Source organism: Pleurodeles waltl, chromosome 7 (assembly GCF_031143425.1).
Source record: "Pleurodeles waltl isolate 20211129_DDA chromosome 7, aPleWal1.hap1.20221129, whole genome shotgun sequence".
Classification (NCBI taxonomy): domain Eukaryota; kingdom Metazoa; phylum Chordata; class Amphibia; order Caudata; family Salamandridae; genus Pleurodeles; species Pleurodeles waltl.
In genome coordinates, this window is record NC_090446.1 from 229631547 (window position 1) to 229652013 (window position 20467).

At 42.3% G+C, this 20467-nt stretch overlaps 1 long non-coding RNA gene across 1 annotated transcript in view; it reads right to left on the bottom strand.

Annotated features, from left to right (window-relative positions):
* Nucleotides 1–6091: 6091 nt before the first annotated feature.
* Nucleotides 6092–20467, bottom strand: part of LOC138247239 (uncharacterized) — a 120169-nt gene continuing 105793 nt past the window's right edge. The window contains exon 2 of the long non-coding RNA XR_011194380.1: nt 6092–6478. This is a non-coding gene — a long non-coding RNA (uncharacterized lncRNA). The remainder of the gene's footprint in view (nt 6479–20467) is intronic.

A 20467-nucleotide genomic window follows, 5' to 3' on the forward strand; every position in this document is an offset into this window, starting at 1 on the left:
AAGAAGAAACGAAGACAGAAGAAAAAGAAAAAGGAGGAAAGAAGAGGAAAGGTCCAAGGAGGTGAGTAGGGGAAAAATCAGAGAGGCTGGCAGGGGCTGCGACACAACCCAGAGCACAAAATGTGCCTCCTGGGCTGCACCGTAGAAAAATGCAGATAGAAAAACGGGCTGCAGTGGTCCCGGTGCTCCGAAACGCGGACCCCTGGACCGACTGTGGTCTGATGAAGAGATGCCACAGTAGTGCGCACCATCACATGAGATCAGGAGATGTATGCCAATCTAATGGGCTGCTTTGTTTACTTTGCTGCCCTGTCTATCTCATTTTGAATCTCATTTTTCCCCAAGTTTTCTCCTGCTTCTTCATAGCACAAGTGAATCTTGACTCAGTCATGCCTTTGGCATCTGAACTTATTTGTTTCTTTGTGGAGCAGAACTGGTGTGCTGTGCAATGTTTCTTCAACACAGCTATATGGGTGTCAAATTGGCAGACTCATTGTGCAGTGGGGAAGATAGATATCCAGTGGCAGAGTTAATATGAGTTGTAGGGTGTATGTGTGAGTGTTGTGTGTGTATGTGTGATGTGTGATTTGTGATGTGTAGTTAGAATGTACAAAGAGGCTTCATGTGTTTTGAAGGAGCATTTTCAGGAAGTTGCTTGGTTGTTAGTTGTATGATGGAAATATATGTATGGGTTAGTCAGGATAGATGTGCAAAGGAAAGTATTATGCTGGAGCAAGAATGATGCATATAGGTATGTGTGTAAGCATTGTTTTCGAGCATGCAGTAGAATGCTAAGAAGTGTTCGGATTGTTTAAATATTGAGACAGATGTGATCACCTCTAGGGGTGGGTGATAAATTCTGCTCTGTTGTTGCTTGCAACACAGAGTACCACTCACAATCCACCAACCACCATGTGACGGAGATTTTTCTCCCATGCAGCTCACCTAAAGGAAGTTGGTGAGCGTAAGCAAGAATTGGCCTTGGTACCATGGGAGATTCTTCCAATGCGGACAGATGATTAGAAAGCTGCTGCTTAAATAGAAATCGACTTCAGCAGCAACAAACCAACTCCAGCAGCAACACCCTCTGGTGTGCTGCATGGTGCAATTCACGATTATTTCTCAGCGTGGAACGAGCTCCTAGTGCTAAAAATCAGAGTAAGCAGCACAACATGCTAATCCTCGTGGGTTTGGGAGCTCAACGGAATCTTGCAGAGTTTTCATGTATCTCAGCGAAATTCTGCAGAGTGAAACTTCACGAGTTCCGCCCACCCCTAATCTCAACCCGATTTTTGCCAAAAGTCTCAAGAGTGAACACGTTAGCTCTGTAGGCAGAACATGCATATTTTATAATGCCTATAAAGTACCATGTGGAAAATGGGGGCGTACATTTTAAAATATTCACTGTTTCTCCCATCTTCCTGAGAGCCACAAGACATTTGGTTTGGTAATTATCTTATTCTGAAAAAAAAAAAGTCTCATTTTCAGTTTTAGGTACATTATCAAAACTTTCCTAGGTGCAATGAATAAAAGTGTATAATCACTTGAGCTTTTGACTGGTTATGTTTTCTTTGCCGGCAAAGGAAAAAGGAGTTTTAAAACGTCCTGCAAGATGTAGAAACAATATTTGCTGCAGGATGTTGCTCGCTCTTTTGTTCAGACTAATAAACTTCTTCCATCAAAGCCATTTCCTGAAGTATGTGAAAAATATATTCCACAAAATCCTGACTAGCAATAGCTGTAAGATCAAGAGCCCTCTGAAAGGCAGAAGGTAGTAATAATTAGAAATCCATTTACCTCTCTGTGGTTTCTGCCTTTGTGCTTAATCCTATGATTTTTTTTATTCAATTAGTCTCCTAGTAACGTTTTCAGAGAAAAGGGAGTACACAAAAGTTCTTCTTAATGTGCGAATCACTATATTTGGAACCGTAGGTACCACCATGTAGAATTACTTTCATTATATATTTTAAGGAGTAGCTAACATTACCATCATGCTGGATTCAACATTTTGTGAAGACATGCTTACCTACACATCATAAAATCAAGTAAAGTGCCCCGCTAGAAGCACAAATGCACATGAAATGTGATTAGCCCTGAACCCTATGATTTTCCTATTAAGTGGGACCAATGTCCTAGGGCCTCATTACGACTTTGGTGGTCAGAATGATCTGACTGCCAAAGCCACGGGAGGAGGCTGCCATCATACCAGCGACTTCCTCCCAGTCAAAATAAAATGTTTCCACCAGGTTGACCTGTAGAAACATCGTAATATTACATTTCTGCTGGTCAGACTGATGAAAACAGTGCCATTGCATTGAGGGAGCTGGATTCAATGCCGGGGCAGAACAGCACTCTCTGAATGTGCACTGTCTACATTTGGAGGGCCGAGGGGTCATGGGCATGGGCCGTGCAGGGGCTCCTCTCTGGCCCCCAACACTGGCTTTCCACCAGCCTTTTCATGGCAGGGACCCAGCCACAAAAGGCTGGCATAAGAAGGACTCATGATCAGCATTGTGACACTGAATTCAATGCCGACATGGCTGACCAAGGCCCCGACCGTCACCACCCAACTGGGATCCATGATCCTGGCAGGCAGTCGCCAGGGTTGTAATCTGGCAGTTGGACTGCCAGTAGTGCGGAGGTCCAACTGCCACTGCAGGTTTGGCGCCCCTTGGACCGCCAAACTCATAATTTGGCCCCTTCTCTGTGCACCCTGATAGAATGCCCTCTTTGGTCATGTAACCCTTTTGTATTATATCTACAGATAGTTGTAGTTCATGGGCACCGTTGGTGGAGGAGAAAACATAACGCTGCTCTCTCAAAGTGAATGTATCCAAGTAGCTCCTGGCCAGCTGACTCAGAACGTTTCCGACACTCCATCAGCATTGGGGTGCATTTTCACTAGTTCTGCTTTATGCTTGGCTAAGAGGAGCGCGCTCTGCCCATAATACTGAACAAGATATGATTATGCACACTTCGGGCTCAATTATCCAAGATTCTGCTGTGACTAACTCATGTACTATGACTTCCTTAATTCTGAGGTGTGAGGTAAATCTTAATAACTGCTTGATTACTCTTTGAGTTCAGTAGCAAGATAGGAGTGCCACAACAGTATGGGTTTGGTGTACAATTCCATGTTACCAACTGGGAATGTGCAAATCATACACAGACTGGTTTGCCAACAGATATGTTATTAATGATGCTCACCATGTCCTAATAGGTTACATTACAAATTGCAATGTTTTGTGACCACTGGCTTTGCACAGGGTTATATAACAACGTAACTAGTGTATAATAATTAGACAGCCTGTCAAAAATATGGTTAACAATTTGGTGTGGAGGCGCACATAACAACTCAAATAACCAACACTGGACACAGCAAACATGGCTATTAAAGAATCTCTGCTCTTCCCCATTGGATATGGCACACAAGCAGTCAATTTCCTGAGACGTGCATGCTATGTTCAAGAAATACCTAGTAAAGAGCATAATTCAATAAAATTCCCAAATTATTATAATTTATGAAAATAGAGATACATGTAATGAGCAGAAAGACACCAATGTCATCAAAATAAATAAATGGAAACAAGAGGTAAGATTGAAGGCAAAAAGGAATTAGATAATTTCAGCAGTATGGAAAAGGGAAAAGCAACAGTTCACTGTGAACCAGGCATTGACGTCATTTTGGGGTCTCCAGGGGTTAAAGCTGTAAACCCTGGCTTGCCCATGGTAACCCCCGGCATTGCATTTGTGACCCCTGCTCTCTCAGGGGTGGCAAGATCAGTGCCAGAAATATGAGCAGATCATCCCTATGGACATTGGTTGGGGCTGCAATCTCCTTGTTTTTTTGTCAATTTATATTACATTAATAGTGAATACTGTAATAACACTTGATTCACTATTAGTGTAATACATATGGAGAACAGTTTGCTGGAAATTAACCCTCACTAGCAGCGGAGGATAGTAAAAATGCTTTTAAATGTATGATGTGTGCATGTGTGAGTGTTTGTATATGTGAGTGTATGTGAATATGTAAGCATGCATGTGTGAGTGAATGCAAAGTTCAAATGGCATGTGATGCAGGTTCCGTTACCCCCAGTTTTTTGGTGAATTGACATCCATGTGACTAGGACCTAGGCACTGAGATGAAGCAGAGGAGTAATCAACTAAGCAGGATGTCCCATTAAAACCTTTAGCTTTAGGCTAAGGGATGGATTTAGATCTGGATGGAGGGGAATACTTCTTCAGAAATATGACAGATATCCCGTCTGCTGCATTACAGTCCCATTATATCCTGTATGGATCGTAATACGGCGGACAGGATATCCGTCATGTTTGTGACAGAGTATTCTATCTGCCCAGATCTAAATCAGGCCCCAAGTCTTAACCTGCAGAAAAAACCTTTTTTGGTCAGTCCAGCAGTCCCTAGCTCCTCAGTTCAAACTTTTGTGGAGCAGGCGTCCTTACAGCCAGTTTCTATGCATGGTCTAACACTATTTAATCAGCTAGGCACTCTTGGAGTCAGGAGGCCTTCTGCTTTTGTGTCATTGTAGAAGGTAAACCAGAGACCTTTCAATTCTCTCTCGGAGAGCATTTCCAGGCCCTGGGTTCCAGTAGGATTCATGAATCCCTGAGCCCTTTTGTGAGTCCTCTCCTTGCTGCTGGTATCAGCAGTTAAAAGTCAGGATTCTTCTTCTACCAGAATGTTCTTCTTCATATGAAATCTTTCCAGGCCCAGCAATGTTCTTATGAAAAGCTCATGGTTTAGATGCAGATTCATCTTGTGCACTAGCCAGTTACTGGAGAAAATCTACCAACCAATCCTATTTTCACACATTTCTCTCATCGCTTCCAGAATTTACTCTTAGCTTTACTGTGGAATGATCCAGCATCCCCAACTTTAGCATGACAGAATCCAGCTACCATCAGGCAGGCCTATTTTCAGCTTCTTGTTCTCTTCTCTACTTCACAGATTCAAAATTGGGTTTTCTTTCTGCTGTGGATGGAACCTTGCTGTCTGAGAGGATACTGGGAATAAATAGGTGCACTCCATCTCAAAACCAAAATCGGTAGTGCTAATGTTGCCTCAGTCCTGCCAACTTCTCCTCCCTACTCCCAGACAGCTAATTCCTGCAAAGCAGTCAGTAGTTAACTCCTACTGCAATTGCTAAGCTTACCAATCTTTTCTGATCCAGGGCTGTCAGCTTTACCAGTCGTGCCTACAAATTCCAACACTGAAGGTGGAGTGAGTGGCTAAATGAGGTTTAACCATGTTCTGGCATTCTAAACACACTTTTAGAGAGTTACCCTTCTACTTATGTAATCAAACATCTGGTTTCAACATAAAGCCACATTTTCAACACTAAGCAGGAAACCATTTTCAAACATTTTTTCTGGCCCTTTTCCAAGCAAAGGAGCAAAACATATTTTAATCTCACTTAGTCCTTCCAGGTAAAAGTGTGGCAAGGCCCACCCACTGAAATAGATTTCACTTTTTTATATTAATATGAAGGCCCACTAAGCCAAATATGCAGTGCACCTTAGTTTTATACATTGGCACCCTGCTTTGGTTGTGTGGGCCTACAAAGCACCCTCTAAGTGTGACTTATGAATATATAAAAAGGGCACACTAGTCATGGCAAAGACACTTTGCCTTGCTATGATTGACTGAAGAGCTTTTAAGCCGCCGCATAGCCAGAGCTATATCTGTGTCTGGTGTATATACACACTACAGATAATGTACAGGGGACTTACAGTCAGTTTGAATGGGCCAAATACACACAGCACTTGTTTTAGAGGGGATGCACTGGCTATTTAGCATTGGAAAAGTGTACAGGATCCGAAAACCAAGAAAAATGGGTTCCTGAAAAATGGCAAAATTCTTGGCTGACCAGAAAGAAAATGCATATTTAGTACACAGCACATGTCTATTAAAGACACAGGTGTTACTTTAAAAAGAAATATTTCCAGTATAAGAACACATTTAAATAAAATAGGCAGTGGTCTTCTGGAGGACACACAACTCAATTCATATAGGAGACAATGTCTCAAGAGGACACCACTCCCTTTGGAAATCAGTCACCACTCCATCTTAAGGGGTCATATATTTTTAATGATTTGTGTTCACAATCCATTGGTACATTCCAATGGAACTTGCAAAAAGAAGATGAACATTAATTTCACAGCCGTCTTGTTTGCAATTTTTAAAAGCATGTTAAAGTTATTCTGGAGTAGTTGTATAATTGCTATTAAGCAATAGGGTGCACATCCTAGTTCCTAAAAAGAAAGGAAAGTATGTAGTGGTGGAAGTCAGTCCTTGGCAAATTCAGCTGTTGTTTGGCATCAGATTTGGCTCCTACTGAATCCGGAAATCCACTATTGTTTGCCTATTCAGACAGTATTACAGGATCATGTGGTTTGGAGGGATGTCTATAGACTATAGACAGGATGTTGTTGCATCTTCCCTCTCCCAGGGTACCTATGTGTGAAAATACATGAGTTGGAGTATTAGTCAATATGGCCACACCAACATACAAGATGCATACATAAAAAATCATGTGACAAAGAATTTCAGACTGAAAATACCATCACAACCAGCATACATCACAGCTGTCAAGTTCACAATGGTCAAATGTGACCCCCATGGCTGTTAACACATGTGTCCACAACATGGATTCGGGAGACACCCAACTATTCACTCCTTAATTCGCCCTCGAAATGTGACAGTTTTTCCCAACCGCCAAAAACACCATCAGTGGTGGTGGTTGCAATCATGCCATGGCCAGCAGGTGAAAGGGCCCCTGCATTCTCTCCAGAGAAGCTACAGAAGTTTGTGGACAGGTCCTTCCCTTGTTTGATTATCTCTATGGCTCACCAGGGGAGCAGATAAGAGTCTTATAGGTGCAATTGATTCTGGTATACACTGTCCCCTCCCTCCTCACAGGTTACAAGGTGTCACTGTGTGGCAGTTAGACTTTATGTGTGCCTCTTGTCACAGTTTGTGTGGCATCAATGGGATATTCATGGTGCAGGTATTATTGTAAAGTACTACATGTTTTGGAAATTCACATTGTGTTGTGTGATGTGTTTTGAGGCCTTGTTCCTCCTTGTGTAAGATGCATATATCTTTCAAGGAGACTTTACTGTCATACAATGACATTTCTTCGGATATGATGGTAGAAAATGACACACAACATGTATGTGCATGACAGCATGAGTTGTGTATGCATCTTGTTTTTGTATTTGAGGGTCTTGTAAGCAATGTGTATTGTGCCCCAGATCTTTCACTCCACATCTGACCTTGCCATTCTATTTTTTGGGAGTCATATCATGATTCATTGTGCCCTTTGGGTTGCCACACAAGCCACACGCCACATTGATGATGGCCGGATGATGTACTTTCCTGCATGGAAGTGATGGAAATGTGAGTGTCATCTGGTAATGCATGCAGAGACCAGGACCTATCAAATGTATCTCCCAGTATGGAACACACTCCAGACTGTGGGAGAGTCACTTTGGCACTGTGTCCACTCCCTGTAGACCTTCAGATCGTGTCATGTGGCCAATATGAGGAACTAGTGGCAAACCTTACCCAGAATGCCTCAGTCCATTGACTAGTTAAGGAATGGGTACTGAGGTAAATCCCTGAACTAGTTCATATGTGCATTTCACATCATTGTCAATGTGTGTCTTTGAATCATGACAGGTCCCTTACTCCCACAGCTCTGTTGTCACCTTCACATTAGTTACATTTGCCCAGTCGAGGAGTGATGCACAATTGACAAACCCACAATACAGATAGTGTGTGGATTCCAGGGAGGTCTTGACATGTGACTCAGTAACTTGGTTACATAGAAGAAATTCACCTAAACACACCTCTGTACAATCTCTGTACGTTTGTCACATATGTTCAGAGGTGTGTTATGTGTTACAGGTACATACCACTAAAACCCACCCTAACGTGATATGAGTCAACATTTGGTAGGCCACATGATAAGGCAGGCACCGTGTAGAGACCTTCCATGCCCACAATGACAGCCCTTTCATTAGCACTCAAGCCTTAAGGTAAGGTTTGTACTATGTTATTTGCCTGTAGGAACTGTATGCATTGAGTCAATGTTGTAGAGTGTAAATGTGTTGGTCCAGTCAGGCACAATGATGTGTAGTGTTTCATTGTGGCTGTCATCAAAGTAAATGTTGCTTGAGCCTGGGCTAACTGGTATTAGTAGGCTTTCTTAGTCACTGTAGGCCATGAGGAGGCTAGTGGGTCAGTTTGCAGATAACTCCAAAAGTGTGTAGTCATGTCCCTGCACTTATCAGCATGTGTACTTTACAGTTGTGGTGTATTGATAAGTGACACATTTTGTGCCTGGTCTTTTTGATGTGTGTGACGCAACCATTTGTGCAAAAACATGAGTGTGAAACATTTTGATTTTTCTCTTGCATCCATACAGGTCAACACCCATCAGAAGAAGGGTATTTGGAGAGCTATCGCCCAGAAGGTGCGGACCTCTGGGGTCCATAGCTGGTGGAGTGCCCACTGTCGGAAGAGGTGAGAGAACCAGAGATGCTGAGCCCTCAAGATCACTGAGGTCCAGCTGAGGTTGTCTTCCCAACGTCGGCGAAACACGTGTCGGAGCCTGACCCACCCTAATGGCCTGCATTCTCGAGGTGGCCTACCCAGAGATTGATGGGCTTTTGAGGGGAGCACAGCAGCCATAAGGAAGTAAGTCCATGGCATATTCCTGTCTGTCACATTACCAAGTGGATGTGTTAGGTTCGGCCATCTCCCCCTATAGATTGTGGATGGTCCATGTGTGAAACACAAGACGGGTAGCTGTTTGTGTATGCATGGAAGTTGATGAATGCTGATATGACTTGCCTATTAGCCCTGGTGTTGGACCTGGCCCTAAACCTTTTGCCTCCTTCCTCCTATTTTTTCTGACATCTGGCTGTTGGCTCTAGGACTCTGAGCACTTTGCTAATCAGTGCTAAAGTGCATGTACACTCCCTTCTAAAGTTGGTATGATTGGCTTAAACCTAATTGGCACTTTTAACTTACCTGCAAGTCCCTTGTACAGTGGTATCCCTATACCCGGGGCCAGTAAATTAAATGTCTATAGTGGACCTGCAGCACTGCTTGTGCACCCACAGAAGTAGCCTTTCAAACCTGTCTCAGGCCTGCTAGAGCAGGGCCTACATGCACAGTATACTGCCACAAGGACCTGGCATCTAAATTTACTTGCCAGGCTCAGACCTCCCTTTTACTACATGTAAGACACCCTTAAGGTGGACGCTAGCTAGCTCTATGGGTTGGGTGCTATGTATGTAGAAGGCAGGACATGTGCCTGGTTGTGTGGCCAGTCCTGGTTGTGACAAACAGCCTATTTGGTTTCTCACTGCTGTGAGTGTTGCCTTGTTCATAGGATTGCATTGGAAATGCCCTGCCTTATGACTAAGGGGTATTGTCTGATTTAATAAGGGTAGCATAGGCATGTTTGGTATGGTTGTAATGGTAGTGAGAAATGCTGCTTACTGGTGTAGGTGTTTTTTTATTATTATTATTACAGAAATGCCCCTTCTAGAAAGTGAGCATTTCTCTGTACATATGACTCCGGTGTTTTGCAGCTAGACTCCAATTCAGCTAGGTCCTCTTGCAACCCCTGTCCTGAAGGAGGGTAGGAAGAACGCATTCGGAACGCTTCACTTTGAGCAGGAAGAGTGTTTTTTCCTACAGGCTTCGGTCCAGGAACACATGAGGACCTCTATTCTTGATTTATTCCTAGCCCCTGGAGAGTGCTTTCTTTTTATAGACATCGCACTTTGAGAAGCGCATTCCTGTATTGCCCCTGGCGGATTCAACGCCATGACCCGGGCGGCTTGTTGAGGAATGTGCGTCCGAAGCACACTGTGTTGTGTACGCCCAGGGCACCAGAAGACGAAGAGTGGAGCGATTGCGATCCTGATGGTACCCCCAGAGCGAGGTGCACTGAGGAAGGCACCCCCAGGCATGGGCAGACACCACCTTTGATGAATTCACCACCGCAAGCCGAGGAGAAAGTCAGCTCGCCTGCCGATCGGGCAGGATATCCGGAGTGCCAGCACTGCCAAAGTGGGAGACCTGATGACTGAGGGCTCCCTTCGGCTACAGGAGCAGCTGTGTCATCCAGAGCTCTAGAGTTCTCACTACACACTCCAGGAGGAGCGCTCACCAGCAGAGAGGTTATGTACGGTGCCCCCAGACTATGAGGGGGCACCAGAGAAGCAGGACACAGGGAGGCAAGGGTGAGTCCCTCTCCCCCACGCTCACTGCGCTAGGAGCGTGAACACTCCTGTAGTGCTTGGGCCATTGGTCTCTCTGGACCCCCGTGAGGGTCAGACAAGGGCCCGGTGGTTTGGTATCATGTGAGGCATCCATAAGCAGACCGGGCTGGTGACCCTTGATGGAGATCCTTGGTCCTGCCAGAACCCACTCTGCTGCACAGCCGGTGCTACAACTGGAGCGCAGGAGCTTCGATATTGGCATATGGACATACCCAGTTTGCCTGCATTGTTTCAGGTTTGTAACACCCCTAAGAATATTGCCAAATTGCATATGCAGTCCTGCTGTTGTACTAAGTACATTCATGGGATTGGTTGATTTTGAAACAATGGTCATGCGTCGTCTTATGGTTTGTGCACCTAGGGTGATATGTACTTGTGACTTGCCATGTGTTTCCTGATGTTCCTTTTATGAGCATCTATATGTATTATGACATGCATTATTTCAGTAGTTTTCCTGACTGCTGCTTATGTTGTAGAATAATCAGTAACCTATGTGTTCTCTGTGACTACTGCTGGATTTCGAACTAGGACACAAACAAGTACAGTCAACAAATGATTTTCTCCACAGGGCCAACACATGGCTGTGTACAGTGATAAATCAAGTAATGTTATCTGTTTTTGTGGGTGTAATTTCTATACAACAGTCAACTACTCTTAAGTGTGACATCCAAAACAGAAGGAAGTAATGGATCACTGTCCTCAGCTATGTACCTGCTCAAGTGAGTAAATTGGCATCTGCACCCCAGAGGCCACTTGTCCTCTGTGTGTCACGTTTATAGTACCTCACTACTGTCTGTCATGTGAAAGTGACAATCAAACATGTGACAGAATACATTGTTCTTTGGGTGTAGCTACAGAACAATACTTTTCCTTGGTAAGTGGGAAATGCCCATTGACATGATTTGTATGGCATCACTTTTGCCAACATTCCTTGTGCCTACATGTTAGCATGTGTTCCTATCACTTTTCACAAATTGTTTTCACTGCTGTTTCATGCATTGTCTACCTGTCTTCATGGGATGATTTCTGTTGTCCTTCGCATGTGTGTGCATGCCAACATGTGTTTGGTATTGTACCTATGTCATGGGGCTACCTTTTATGTGGTGCCACAGATGGGAGTGTGTTACCATGGATCTTTGGCTCACACATATCCTCAGCCATCATTGCATGCTATTTGGCATGTAAAACTGCAGTGGCAAGGAAGGACATGACAGGTAGGACTAAACATTTATCCACAATGTGCATTTCCATACCATTGAAATGAGGAAGGTCCGTTACCTGACTGTTGGCATGCATCATGGAGTGACTTGCAGTTATGTTGAAATCATATGTGGTTGTGTACAACCATTCATCCCCAGAAACCTGGGTTTGCAGGACCAAAATGAAGACAATGATATAGCTTCATATAGGGAAACATGTAGGGGGATTTCTACAAGTACCTGATAATCCCTGGGCCTCCACAACTTTCGAAGGACTATTGGCTTTTATTGATGAAATCAGAGTATGTCATTGTCAGGAGTGTCATTCAAGAGAGGTAAATTCCCATTGGCTAGCTAATTCAATGTCTTGTAGAATGTTAGAGAGATATCTCCATGACATTTTGCACAATTGGTCAACAGTGCACATTTCCATGCTAGATATGGAGTATATCTGAGCAACAATAGTGCAACCTCCATGGCTCCATTAGGAAAAGTTACACATGGTGAAGTGAGCATTGTTGATTTGTTTACAGTGTGACATGGGCATTTCCATGTCACCTTCTTCTGGCTACCATACTTCTGCCAAGAAATGACAGGAGGTTGAACTTATAATTATTATTATTGTGGGATTGTATATGTGACATACAGGTGTATGCATGAGCTTATGTGGGATCTGGTGGAATGAACTTGACATTGCCCTACTATTATGACAACAGGTAACCAAGGTATGCACGTGAGACAAACCATTGAAGGTGATAAGATATCCTACTTGTTCAATGGTTACTGTGTTGCACAACTTCACCCATGCAATTGGAGTTGTCTGAGATTTGGATGTTCTCGTGGGCAACTGTTGACAGCTCATGTGGCATGCATGCATATGGTGTGCAAAATGTGGGAGACACTTTGATAGGGTTTATTGCTGGGGCCTACTTTACATCATAGTAATGTTTGCTAATCACAACTGTTGTTCAAGTGTGATCAGGAACATATAGTGACTCTAATTCTCTTTGTATTTGCTGCAGCATCCAGGGCAAGTGAAGGAGACAGGGCGGGACTAAGTAGCAAAGCATCTGGCCACGGTAACTTCAGTGATGATACCACCGACAGGTAGGAAACAAGTTGCTTCTGTTTAGGGGGAAGGGGTATGGGTGCTTGCAGGGGGGCACATGTGACAGAGGAGGACTTGAATGTGGAAAGCATTGGTTGGGAAGTAGGTGGGGGCCTCTTGCGTTTGGGAGGGGGTGGAGGTAAAAGGGGAAGGGCAAGCTCAAAAAGGAAACTTTCCAAGGTAAAACGAGGAAGGTCATTCGAAGGGATTGGGGATTTGGAGGTTGTGGGAGTGGTGGTCTTGTGCTACCTGCCGGTGTTGGTGGAGCCAAGGTGGTCTCTCCTCTATGGATCAGCATGCACCATAATACAGTGGTCCAACATCCAAGCCGAATGCAGTTAGACTGCCACCGCTGCCATAAAAGCCCACCGACCGCCAAACTCATAATCAGGCTCTTAGTCTGTTTAAGTCAATGTAGTTTTAGCCAAATCAAACATGGTATTCTCACCCTTTGCTCTACCAGCTAGTGCTGGAGTATCCTATTGAAAAAGACATAAAATCCATCAATGTACAATTCCTCCCTCATCAAAATCTCTTAACAAATACAATATAATAGTTGCTAGCAAAAGACAGCCAATCGACATTTGATATTTTGGTATGGCACCAGCAATATTCCAAGAAACAAGAGCCAAATCCTTAACTAGCCTAATAGGGGAAGATGGCAAGGAGGTATCAGACCCAAGACATACAGCTGTGGTCACTTGGGAGTGAGATTAAACAGCATTTCTTGGGTATAGTAGTCAACTATTTGTGCTATCCCCCATAAGTGGCTTAAAGTGATTCACTGTGGGAATATCAAAATAAGAATCACTGCCCTGCTAAACCTCTTTCCCCCAATCAAAATTCCAAGGAGGATGAGATGTCATACTGGTTGGTTTATAAAAATACCCCAAAGAACAAACAGGAATACAATCCAGATTCATAGACAGACAGGACAAATTGTGTAAAAGATACCTTACTAATGTTGGATCCTTTAAATTTAACCGCCACAGAATCTCCTATATTAGCCATCTTATGGAGGCCAGTCCATCCCACCCTTCTAACTAAAAGGATCTTGTTTCAGTTAGTCATACAATATTATTATTAATTTCACACTCTAACAATCCCTCCTCTGATGACTATTTATGTCATCACAAAACTATACTAATTAATGTATTAATTAACTGTATGTTAGCCTAAAACTTAGTCTCTTTAATACATCTATTATTGCTTGTATTTCTCCAATTTTCAGTTTGTCTTAAATCATAAAATTGTTTGCTTCTCAGTTTCTCAAGACTCAATTCTTCCCTCCTCAGATCATTTTTTATTTGTTTTCTCTTAATCAGCTTATTCAGTTTGTAAAATCCGATACTACAAATGACAAAAGTAATTACGATTAAAAATGGTCTCAGAATTTTGCTAACAGTCCCTTTACTAAGATTGCACAGCCAATTTCTCACACTTGTCACACTTTTGGCAACATTTTCCCATAACCCTGGCTCTTTCAGATCTTTTAAGTCTGAATTTGAATTTGTCAGGTTCTTAATACAATTTCTAATTTCTTTACTGTTGTCCGGTGTAAAGGCACAACAATGTTTTGATGGCAGCATCCGGCAGACTCCTCCTTCTTTTGCTAAAATGATGTCTAACACAAGACAGTTATGAAGAACCATTGAACGGACTGCAGCCATTTCTGTATCCATTAAAATTACAGTTCCAGAAAAATAAGTTAGCATGTTATCTGAAATAGTAGACAGCGTTCTAATTTTCAGAGCATTAAGAACAACTCCTATAGAAGGAGTAATTGCTTCAAATATATCCCCAATTATTTCAGAATCGGTTTCTCTTTTTTGGTCTTGATCTTTGTAATTCATTCAAATCATGTTTGTCATCTATGTTGTCAATTTGGTAAATTTTTGGGAATACATACAACTCCCAAATAGCATGTCCCATACATCCCCTTGGGGGACTATAATAAGCATTCTTTCCACAGATGTAATACACTCCTGGAATAACAAGGTCCTGGACATTTAGCAGAAAGTCACATGTATTCTTACATCAAAATACATGTCTGCATTCACTTGTTCCAACAAAGTTGGTATCAGTTCTGGACTGAGTTCCATAAATGCACAGCTTTCCTACATTTTTCACATCTAAAGTTAATTTCTCTTGTCTTTTAGTTTCACCAAATGCATAGTCATTTTGAAATGTCCTCTTCACTAACCCTTGCACTATCTTCTCCTTTAAAGATTTTCTCCTGTCATTATTTTGATCTAAAAAGGACTTTTCTACTGATGGAAGTAAGCATGCGAGATTGTTCCGAAGAGCATAGGCAGTCTCAAAGGTTAATGAAGGCTCAAAGAAACCTCCCGCAATGTCAATATTTCTTTCTTTGGCAATATTACTCAAATGCTGATTAACCAGAGCAAAAGAAAACACAATGGGCCTCATTACAACCATGGCAGACGGGTGAGAAGTGGCGGTAATACCACCAACAGGCCGACGAAAAAAAAAATGGAATTATAACTATGGCGGTTACCGCCACGGTAATCCACCACTTCTTCACTCCGACCGCCAGGGCGGTGACGACCACTGGGCTGGAGACTTTGGTCTCCAGCCAAGCTGCTGTCACCAGACCGCTGGCGGTATCATGACCCTGCATACCGACATTGATTACAAGTGGTTTGGAACCGCCACGGAATCCATGGCGCTAGGCACTATCAGTGCCAGGGAATTATTTCCCTGGCACTGATAGGGGTCTCCCCCACCCCCCTACCCAACCCCGAGTTCCCCCTACACCCCCCACACCCCTACCACCCCCAAAGGTGGCAGGACCCCCCTCCCCACCCCTACCCCCAACACGCACAGACACACACCCCTACACGCACACATATACTGCAACAGCACATACCCGCACACATACAAACAGACATGCACACAGACTGATCCGCACACATTTCCCATACACAACACACACCCTGCATGCATAGATGCACTCACACACCCCCTCTACATACTCACACGCACACCCCCATGCACGCATACAACACACAACACCCCCCCACCCCCTCTCCTAACAGACGATCAACTTACCTTGTCTGTTGATCCTCCGGGACGGGACAGGATCCATGGGGGCGGCTCCGCCGCCAGTTCCCCGTCACCAGAACACCGCCACACCGAATCATGTAACGTGATTCGGTGGGCGGTGTTCTGATGACGGGGTGGTGGAGGTGGAGCAGCCTCCACTTCCCCGCCGATGGCCAGTATGGCTGCTGGCGGCTCTCCATCCAAAAAAGGACAGAGGGCTGCCAGCAATCATAATACGCTGCGCGGAAAAAAAAACACCTGCACTGGCGGTCTTCAGCACGACGGTTCCTCTGAAGTCTTTGAAAAAGACCGCTGAGGTCGAAATGAGGGCGTATGTCTATTTTAGAATAGAAATCTTTAATGTATTCCTGGTTATAAAGCCTTTTTAGTAGAAGGCTACAACTAATTCCATATGTTAGAGGCAGACTATGAAAAGTTATTCCTTCTTGCACTGATGAAGGAACTTGCGTACAAACATAACCCTCTCTTACATTCATTGTCTCAACATATTCATACAACAAGCAATGGAAAACATTAGAAGAAAGATCTACTTGTGATTTGTCTAAATGTAAGTATTTGTCATCCTTATTACTCTTTGAAAGTGTAGTAGTCTTTACAGAACTAATATAAATATTTTCAGGTGTGTGATGAATACTTACGGCCACAATCAACAACAAATATGCTAACACAAAAACAATTCCCAAAACAATACACATACACTTGCAACACCTATTAGTTTTCACGCTATTGTGGTTGTCATCCATCCTGTAAAGAATCAGAAAGTAGAAGGAAAAAAATGTTTTACTAGGCAGATGAAAAATCAAAAACAAACATAATTTTTTGCAGCTATTTCAGCTTTGGGCCTCCTCTACAGAACTGTTGACAAAAAATTGGTTAAGCAGCTTGTCAAAATCAGTTCAGTTTGTCAAAAATGAGTTTCAAAGTCTCTTTCAGTATGTCATGGTCTAATAAACAACAATTTTTATTTGCACTTGTAGCGTGTAGTATTCTTATTGTTCAGCTTGTACTTTAGTTTCAAGTTTCAATTAAAAAAGAAATCAAGTTCCAAAATCTTGATCTGGAAATTCAAGATGAGAACAAAATGACAAAAATTCTCGTTGAAACTCAACTGCTGCACAGTATGCCCATTCAGGACCAGAGTATCTTTGACTTGCAACTCATTTTCTTTTCAATCTTTGATTTCTCCTTCGCTCAGATCTTCCTCTGTGTTTGCTCTTGTTGTGTCTGGCTCTTTATTTATTGTCTGCAGTACATCTGGAACTTTTTCATTTGTCTGTGATTCAAACCACTGGTCTCCTTTCACAATTTTCTTTGACAGCGTCTTTTGCAAAACCAGACTTATAGCCCTTTTTGCTTCAGCAGGATTTTCACTTTGACTTGATGTAACTGCATCATTGGCCAATTCAGGAGGAGTCAAATCTGTATGCCTTTAGGCAACCAGTCCAAACTTCAGATTAAACCAACATTTCTTAAACTTTGCATCTCTGCCAATATATGCTTGACCACAATAATGTCTTGCCATTGCGTCAGTAGACAGTTTGGTAAAACTACCTGTCCTTCAGTGGTAACCCAAAGATTATCTCTTTCAACATATTTTAATTTGATCCAATCTATCTTTTCTTCATCAGACACGTTTTCTTGGAGAGATTTAACCCTCATCCCACGCATCAATTGTGGTTAACAAGTAATTTGCATTTGTTTCATCATTTTCAGATTTCTGTCATTCTTCAGTAGTTGTAATCCAATTCAGAGCACAATATTTGGCTACTTAATCTGCATAATCATTCTTTCTTGAAACAAAATCATTTGATTTCAGATGTGCACTGCATTTAACCACATCAATCTTCTGTAGGGCTCTTAACAAATCATGAATTCTATCACCATTTTTAATTCATGAACCAGAACAGGTTATGTAACCTTTCTCTTACCACAACTGTCCAAAGGCATGGAGAATTCCAAATCCATACTGGCTATCTGTAAACATTGTGAGGGCAACTAATTCAGCAACTTGTGCAGAAAATACTCTTTGAAGCCATGAAGCTTCGAGTGTACCAGAAATTGTGCACACAGGATAGCCAGCTTTCAATATTCCCACATTATCTCTTAAACAGGAATCATCAACAAAAATAATGTCATCATTTTCTTCTAGAGGGGTATCTTTAATATCAGGTCTGTGTTTCGTACACAATTCAGTAACCTCCAGACAATCATGATCAACTTCTTTCAGATTCTCAATTTCAACATTGTCAATCGGGAGTAAGGTTGCTGGGTTAAGCACTGTACATGTTTTCAGTATAACATTTGGAGAACCCAATATGAGGGACTCGTAACAGGTCAATCTAGCATTCATGAGGTATTGCGTCCTGGTGCGCGTTAACAAAACTTCAACAGAGAGAGGGACCAAAACATTCAAGGGATGTCCCATTAATATGGCTTTGCATGGCTTCGCAACCAACCAATGTTACAGCTCACAAACAGCGGTATAAAGCTGCTGCAACTGAATCCAAATTAGAAGAAAAGTATGCTACTGGTTATGCATAAAACACAATATGTACCTGTGTAAGGATAGAATAACACAGACATTTCTTTCATGACAAAACAAAATAAATGGTTTTGTGTAGTCAGGCATTTCCAAAACTGGTGCTCTGCATAAACTGTCTCTCAACTCGGTAAAATCTTTCATACAAGAGTCATCAAAAGGAACCAACATCCTGACATCTCTTTGTGTAACTGGAGGATTCATTGGCAAATTAGGATTACATGGACTGTTCAGCACTTCCTTTAGAACTCTCTGATTTTTTGAAGCAGGAGTAACTACTTCAGTTACATCTAGTGCCATGTAATATTGCGATATCTGTGGAAAAACTACATTAGGTTTGACTGTGACTTTAACTGGTTCAACTCCTTTGATCAGACCAATATCTTTTCCAGATAAATCCCAAACCTTTAAATGTACTATATCTTGTACATCAGTCAGCAGGTCTTTCACTGTGAAAGCAGGAAAGAAACTAATCAGTGGAAATTCTTCATTCACTGAATCCCATTCAGTTTGTATAAATGAATCATCATCACTATTCGTCTGAATAGCAATTCCATCATTTGAACAGGGAAGCGAACAATTTGAATTGCACAATAGATCTCTTCCTAACAAGGAAACTGGACTTGAGTTACAAACTACAAATTCATGTAGTCCTTTCGAAGTTTCCAATTTTAATAGGGACTGGTTCAATTATAAGTGGATCAGTAATGGTTTTTTTCGAAGTTTCCAATTTTAATAGGGACTGGTTCCGTAATGGGGGTTTTCAGAAACTGATTTGCAACTCATACAATCTGTATTGTTTTCCCAGAAAGTGGCACCTTAGCAACTTCTGCTGTTCTCACTGTAGAGCATGTAGCTCCTGTATCAACTAGGAATGAGACATTATGACTCCTTACCTTTCTATTTACATAGGGACCCTTCTGATCCACTTATAATAAAGCTGCTAACACACATTCTTCTTCATCCGAAATTTCACTGTCATCCATCATTCCATCACTCATCACCTCATCATTCGATTCATCCTCACTATGAAGTGTGAATTGCTGAGCTGTATGATTACTGTGATTTAACTTTTGACCTTTGTTCCGCTGAGGAAGCATCATCTGCTGCTGCACCATTGGAGTTTGTGGTATTTGCATTTGTTGCTTTGATACCATTTGTACCTCAGGCTGAATTAACTGTGACTGTGGCACCTGGAAATGTGGCATTTGTATTTGCTGCATTGGTTGGGAACTTTGAATTTGCAGTGGAACTTGTTTCTGATTATTTTGGACATTTAAATTAGAAACCCTAATTTTAAGACCTCTCGAATTAGGAAACTGATTGTTTTAATTAATCTGTGTAACCATGCCTTCTTATACCAACATTGGCAACTGTGACAAGGTAACATCCTTTTCATTGCCTGCATATCACCTGAATTGACCATTACATTTGAATCGATGCGATTACCACCTCCATTTCCACCATGACCTCTACCTCTTCCATGATTCTGAAACAACATGTTTCCCTGTTGCTGAGGATAGATTCCCTGCTGACTTGGATAATTTCCCTGCATCCCTGATTGTGCCGCTTTAATTTGCATCACCATTGCATTTTGCTTCAATTTCTTTTGCTTCATTTCAATCTACAGTATTTCGCAAACTGTAACACTTCATCAACCAGTTTTGCTTGCCAACAAATCAAATGACTCTTAATCATCTGTCCAATTTTAGGTCTCAACCCTTCAACAAATCTAAACACAAAATGAATCATACCTTCAGCTCAATTGTTTCTGTTTCTGTACTACTATAATGTTTAAATGCTTGCAGTGATCTCTCATAGTATGCATGTATTGACTCTGTTGCTTCCTGTGCTCTCCTATCAATTCTCTGCCAATCAATACTTTTGGGTGAAGTTCTCATTTTCAAAAAGTCAATCACTTTGTAATAATACTTAATTACATCAGGTGATGGTGCACCTGTAACTGGATCTTGTGGAGGCTCTCTCAATGGCTACTCTACACTCCTCTTGCATTCAATCCATAAATCAGCTGGAGCCACTATTTTTAACAGGGTATGAAAGTCTTCCCACAGGCATTTCGCAAGCTTCACAAACCAATCTGTTTGCTGATACCATTCCACTGGTTTCACTCTCAATCTCGGGTAGTCATTTGTGAATGACAAAATATCACTTCTGTTCCAAGGGGCATGTACAAAATTCCCTCCTGGAATT